The 6,000-nt window shown below is 43.2% G+C and overlaps 1 long non-coding RNA gene across 1 annotated transcript in view; it reads left to right on the top strand.

Annotated features, from left to right (window-relative positions):
* LOC125173640 (uncharacterized) overlaps positions 1 to 5,253 on the top strand; it is a 65,154-nt gene extending 59,901 nt beyond the window's left edge. Inside the window, exon 3 of the long non-coding RNA XR_007155101.1 lies at positions 4,820 to 5,253. This is a non-coding gene — a long non-coding RNA (uncharacterized LOC125173640). The remainder of the gene's footprint in view (positions 1 to 4,819) is intronic.
* Positions 5,254 to 6,000: the final 747 nt, after the last annotated feature.

Below are 6,000 nucleotides of genomic sequence, written 5' to 3' on the forward strand. Positions count from 1 at the left end.
TGCAAAAAGGAGTCAGGGGAGCTGGTAAAAGGCTTCAGCACTGACTTGGGCGATAGAGTATGAGAGCCTGAACTCAGGGAGCAGCAGGGAGGAGGGAGTGGGTCTGAAGGAGTGCTTGGGAGATAGAATTAATAGGACTTAATATCCTGAGATGTAGGAAGCCCAGGGCAGAAAGTGTTAAGGACAGTCCTCAGTTTCTAGCTCAGTGATTTGAAAGAGTTGCAAAACTGCTAACAGAGAAAGAAAGTGAAGATAGATTCACATTTTGGAAGAAATATTAAGCTCAGTTTTGGGCACACTTAACATCTGAGGAGCCCATAGCTACATCCAGTAGGCATTGACACTTTATTCCTGGAGGTCAACAAATGAGTTAGAATAAAGATGCATGTAGCGGGGCTCCTGGGTAGCTCAGTCAGTTGAGTGTTCCCATTCTTGACTTCAGCTCAGGTCATGATCCCAGGGTCATGAGATCAAACCCTGCATCAGTCTCGCCTGGCATGGAGCCTGCTTGAAATTCTGTCTCTCTCTCCCTTTGTCTCATTCCTCCACTCATTCTCTCTCTCTCTCTCTCTCTCTCTCTCTCTCTCTCTGTCATACACAAAAAAATACATATAGGTGGTAGCCACTTGACTAGATTAGATTCCAGAATGAGTTCAGCATGAGAAGGGAGAGAAAGGAAGGAAGGAAGAAAAGGAAAAGTAAGACAACAAAAACATGGGAAACACTGACATTGACTGGCCAGAGGAGGAACATGAACCAGCCAAGGAATCTGAGAAGGAGTGGTCAGAGGGGTAGAAGGAGACCCAAAAGAGAGTGAATCATAGAAGGTAAGGGAGGAGAGTCTTAGGGAGGAGAGCCTTAAGCAGGAGAGAATGACCATATGGATCAAATTGTGCATTGGGATTAAATAAGATGAAAGCTGAAAGTAGTTCATAATATTTGATATTTGAGGCATTGTTGTTGTCTTTAAAGAGAGCAGTTTCATAAAAATGGAGATAGTGGTAATAAGATGAAGTCATTTGGGTGAGGGGTGACTGGTTGGTAAGAAAGTAGGCAAAGCAAGAGACAGCTACTCTCTAGAAGTTTGGAAAAGAGATATTTGGGCAGAAGCTTAAGGATGAAGAGAGATAAAGTACACTGCAAAACCGACCTAATTCTTCACCCCTTCCTGACTTCACACCTTTTGTGCTGTGACTTTGCAGCTCCTCTCATTAAGAAGTAGAGTCTATTTCCTTGTTCCCGGGCTGGCGTTGTGATGTTGTGCCAGTTCAAAAGGCTTTGCGTACTTCTCTGCCCTCTCAATCCCTTGAAATCCTGCGTGGCTATCATGAGAACAAACCTGTGCTAAGTTGCTGGATAAGTTATCAGTGGCCCAGTGACCCACTTCACCATAATTAATAACCTGCTAATTGCCAGGCACGTGAGTGAGATCATCCTTGACCACCCTGCCGACCTACCACCTGACTGCATAACTCATGAGGATGTGCAGTCAGTATTTCAGGCCCAGCTAAAGTCAGGGGAGCCTGGCCCAGCTCAACAGAACTGCCCAGATGACTCACCAGTTTGTGAATAATAAAAATGCTTATTGTTTCAAGCCATTGTTTTGGGCTACTTTGTTACACATCAACAGCTAACTGATTCAAGAGATTATTGGGAAGTTTCCATTATCTTGCTTGGCATGGAGGAGATTTGAACATATCTGCATGTTGTGGGGAAAAGACAGGTTTAAGATTCAAGAGAAGGAATAAGTGACAGGAGAAGGGGCTGTGACCAAAAGCTCAGGTGGAGGATTAGCCTGGAAATAGGCGGAGGGCTGCCTTTGTTTTTGGGATAAGAGAAGGAAGTAGGGATATGGAGGATGATGTCCTGGACTGAAATTCTCTGCATCATTGGGGCTTCAGCCAGGCGTGAGCTAGGTGGTATCATCTCTGGACATGCTCACATTTAACATCCAACCAAAAATTAACGTCCCAAACTCATGCGTTTCCACATCTGTCAAAGCTAAAAGGGGCATCTGAGACAGACTTCCTTTTGTTTTCACTGGCGTGTCAAATGCTGCAGTGACAGCAAAAGAATAATCTTCAGTTTGTGTATAATGAGGTCTGAAATTTCCGTCTCCACACATTGATCATGAATCTTATTTCACTAGATAAACTGACAGCAGAGTCTCAGGTACTTAAACAAATTTTTGAAAAAAAAAATCAACACAACCACCCACATCTCTGATTTTTTCCTGCTGTCACTTTTACGGTTCAGTTAGTTTGTCTATATGCACTCGTTTCCAGTTTTGTCTGGATTTCTCAACAGCCAAATCATTCCTTAATCCTAGACATATACTTCTCTATCTTGAAAAATGATTTTGTTGAAAGACCACTGGTTTGGGAGGCAAAAAAACTGAGTTCTAGTCTTGACTCTGCTGTTAACTAGCAAGCTTATCCAGGCTAAGTCACTGAACCTGTTTTCTTATCTGAAAAACATATTCCTCCAAAAAAACTTACTGAGTACCTACCAGGTGCCAGGTACTGTTGTGAGTGCTTAGGATCCATCAGGGAAAAAAAACAAAGACCCCGGCCCCCAGGAGCATACATGCTGAAGTCAGACAATGAGGAACAAATGCAATAAATGGGATAATTGTATCATGTGATAGGTAGTGAAAAGTATTATGAAAAAAATTAAAAATAAAGTTGGGGTGGGGGCAAGTTAGAGGTCAGGAGAAATGCCTGAGGAGTTACTGGAAGGAGATGAAGGAGTTACCATGAGGGTATCTGGGGGAAGAATGTTCCAGGCAAAGTCCTTGAGTATTTCCTCAGTCTCCCTTTTCCTCCACACTCCATTTCTGCATATTGACCTCAGAGGAGGTTTATAATGCATACAATCTTCAGGCCGTTCTTCCATACTCCTCCGTACATTTCTTTGAACAGCCAAAAAATAACTGTCCATTCACTTTGAACTAGCCCATTGGCATTAGGTGCAAGAGCCTCTCACCTTGTGTTTATTTTCCAGGACCTCTGTGTGGTATTTTCCTGCCATCCAAAAGCCTAACTCTGTATGTATTATTTCAAACATCACATGGACATTTCCTTCCAGCTCTGCATAGGACAGTGCAAATATACAGTGTGGGCAAAAGCCGGCAAATGTATCTTTAAAAAAAGACATGGCTCTTGATGAAGTACCTACCATTTCTGAATACCTCTTATGTGCCAGGTGCTTCGCATTCCTTATTTCCCCTAATCCTCACCACACCTCCATCTCTCTCTCAGGTTAGCATTCTCCCACAACAGTGGTTCAGAGAATTTTGAAAACTTACCTGTGGTCGCACGGCTAGTAAGTCTCATAGTCAGAATTTGATTCCCAATGACACTTTGCTTCAGCAATACTGTACAGCTTCCTTTCTTCCCAAGTACCCTTTCATCCAGGTGGAAAACCAGAAACAGGTACATGACACAACTAGAGAGTTGTTTTAAGGCATATAGCATGGTGGTGAAGAGCTTGGGCTCTCCAGTCAGACAGCCTGAGGCCAAGCTCCAATTCTGCCACGTTATAACTGTGTGATCATGGGCAAGTTACTTAACTTTTCTGAGCCTTCCTTTCTTCATTTGTAAATATGCATAATGAGTACCTATCTCATAAGTTTGTGGGGAGGATTCAATGATATAATTCATATAAAGTGCTTAGCATAGTATCTCTTACATAATTGCTAATATAGGTTAACAATTATTCTCATATCTTGATTTTTTTTTTCAACTTTTTTTTTTAATTTATTTTTGGGACAGAGAGAGACAGAGCATGAACGGGAGAGGGGCAGAGAGAGAGGGAGACACAGAATCGGAAACAGGCTCCAGGCTCTGAGCCATCAGCCCAGAGCCTGACGCGGGGCTCGAGCTCACGGACCGCGAGATCGTGACCTGGCTGAAGTCGGACGCCCAACCGACTGCGCCACCCAGGCGCCCCTTGATTTTTTTTTTTTAAAAAGCACATGGATATTTTATTAAAAAAATTTTTTTTTAACGTTTACTTATTTTTGAGAGCGTGAGCAGGAGAGGGGCAGAGAGAGAGGGAGACACAGAACCTGAAGCAGGCTCCAGGCTCTGGCTGTCAGCACAGAGCCCAACACGAGGCTCAAACCCATGAACTGCAAAATCATGACCTGGTCTGAAGTTGGACGCTTAACTGACTAAGCCACCCAGGCACTCCTAAAAGAGCATGTGTGTTTTAAAATATCTCTGGAAGGGTCAGGTACTGGTGAACTTACTTTTCACTTTGATGATTTGTACAAGGTATACACTTAAATGTTGGACCAAAGATATTACTTATCTAAGAAAGCAACTACACAATGAGACAATTTTAAGGAAATACCATTATTATTATCATTGTAAAGAATTTGGAATAATAATTATTACTCCATAATTTATTTGGATAGATGGATTTGGAGGAGGTTTCTTGGAGATGATTTAGCGAAGCCTTGAAGCCTGTATAGCATTTTGATGACAGAATAAAGAACTGGGAGGCATTTTAAGTGAAAGATTCTTGCAAAGTAGAGCATACAAGCAGGAAAGAGTAGCCAGTGAATGCAGTTCTGTTCAGCGATAATTGTTTGGTGCTGTGACAACTACTCCAGGTGATTGTGCTTTTCAAATACCTAAAGTGGAAAAGAGAGGGTGTAAGTGAAAAATTGCCTAAACACTCCACTCCAACACAAAAATTGAGAAAGATTGCTGGTTGAGGCCAATTCCATGAGCCCTGCTGCCAGAATTATTCCGGTTCATCAATCCAAATTGAGCTGGAGGAACCTTTGACATCCCCCTCTCTCTGCCTGCAGGTCAGCTGTCTCCACTCCTGAGGTCATCACTCATCAAGAGGGGATAATCCCAAGGACAGCAGGATCTGCTTCGTCACTTGGATTTAGGAGTGAGAAACCCATCAGGCAACTAAACAGTAACAATGACCCGCCATTAAACACACTGAGAGAAGAGCATGATGAGGAGATTGTACAAGAAGAATCCCAGGGCTCTTGCTGACAATGCCTATGGAGTCACTGACCACTGTGAGCTCTGCCCATTGAACTGCAGTGAAAAATCTCCCCCTCCCCAGAGATGCTTGGATGTGGGCACAGTATCAGTTCAGACAATGGTCTTTGCTTGGATTTAGAGTGGAAAGAATTTGTGCTGTGGGGTAAAAAGACCTGGGTCTGAACTGTCACTCTGCCACTTCTGTGTAGTATGCTTTGGCAACATTAAAAAAAAATCTCTCTGAGCCTCGGTTTTTCTTGTCTGCAAAATGGAGCAAATACCGACACAGAGGGCTTTTAAGAGGACCAAATGCAACAGTGTTTGAAAAGCACAAGCTAGGTACTTCGCTTTATGGAAGAAGAGCAAGATGTGGGGCCAAAAAAGAAACTGGCATACACAAAAATATTTTCTCAAAATTATTTTTTGTCCAAGGCACTCCACCTCAGAAGGTATGCTTATTTATTTACCTTAGATACCAGGAGGGAAGAGAGAGAGGATGGGGAAAGTCAGATTCTAGCTCTTACACAAGAAAATTCACTCTATATAATTTTCCGACAATGTTGCTGTCCTTCCTCAAACACTGGGGCCACAGGCATCATGCCAAAGAAGTCAGCAGCCTGGAAGATATTTTAAACTGACTCTGGGACTGAACGACAGGCCATTTGCTCCATATGCCACTGACGCGTTAATCTAGGCAAGGCTGCTAGGCACCTGGGGACATCCATGCTAAAATGCCATTTAGGCGGGGTGCACCCAGTACAGTGGCAGAAGTTCATCAGCGCAAACCATGAGGGCAGCCAAGAGGATAGAAGTGGCAAGGAAGAGTGAGAAGGAGGTGCACTCTCTAAGCCTGGAAAGATTTTCTGAGTTGCAGACACTTCATTATGCTTCTAGGAGAGCTGCAGATTCAACAAAACATCAAAACTGGGTATTTACAGTCTGGACAAATGAGTATCTGCTACTTTTGCACCCATTATACCACGTGGCCGCC

This window comes from Prionailurus viverrinus, chromosome C1, assembly GCF_022837055.1.
Source record: "Prionailurus viverrinus isolate Anna chromosome C1, UM_Priviv_1.0, whole genome shotgun sequence".
In the NCBI taxonomy this organism is placed as follows: Eukaryota; Metazoa; Chordata; class Mammalia; order Carnivora; family Felidae; genus Prionailurus; species Prionailurus viverrinus.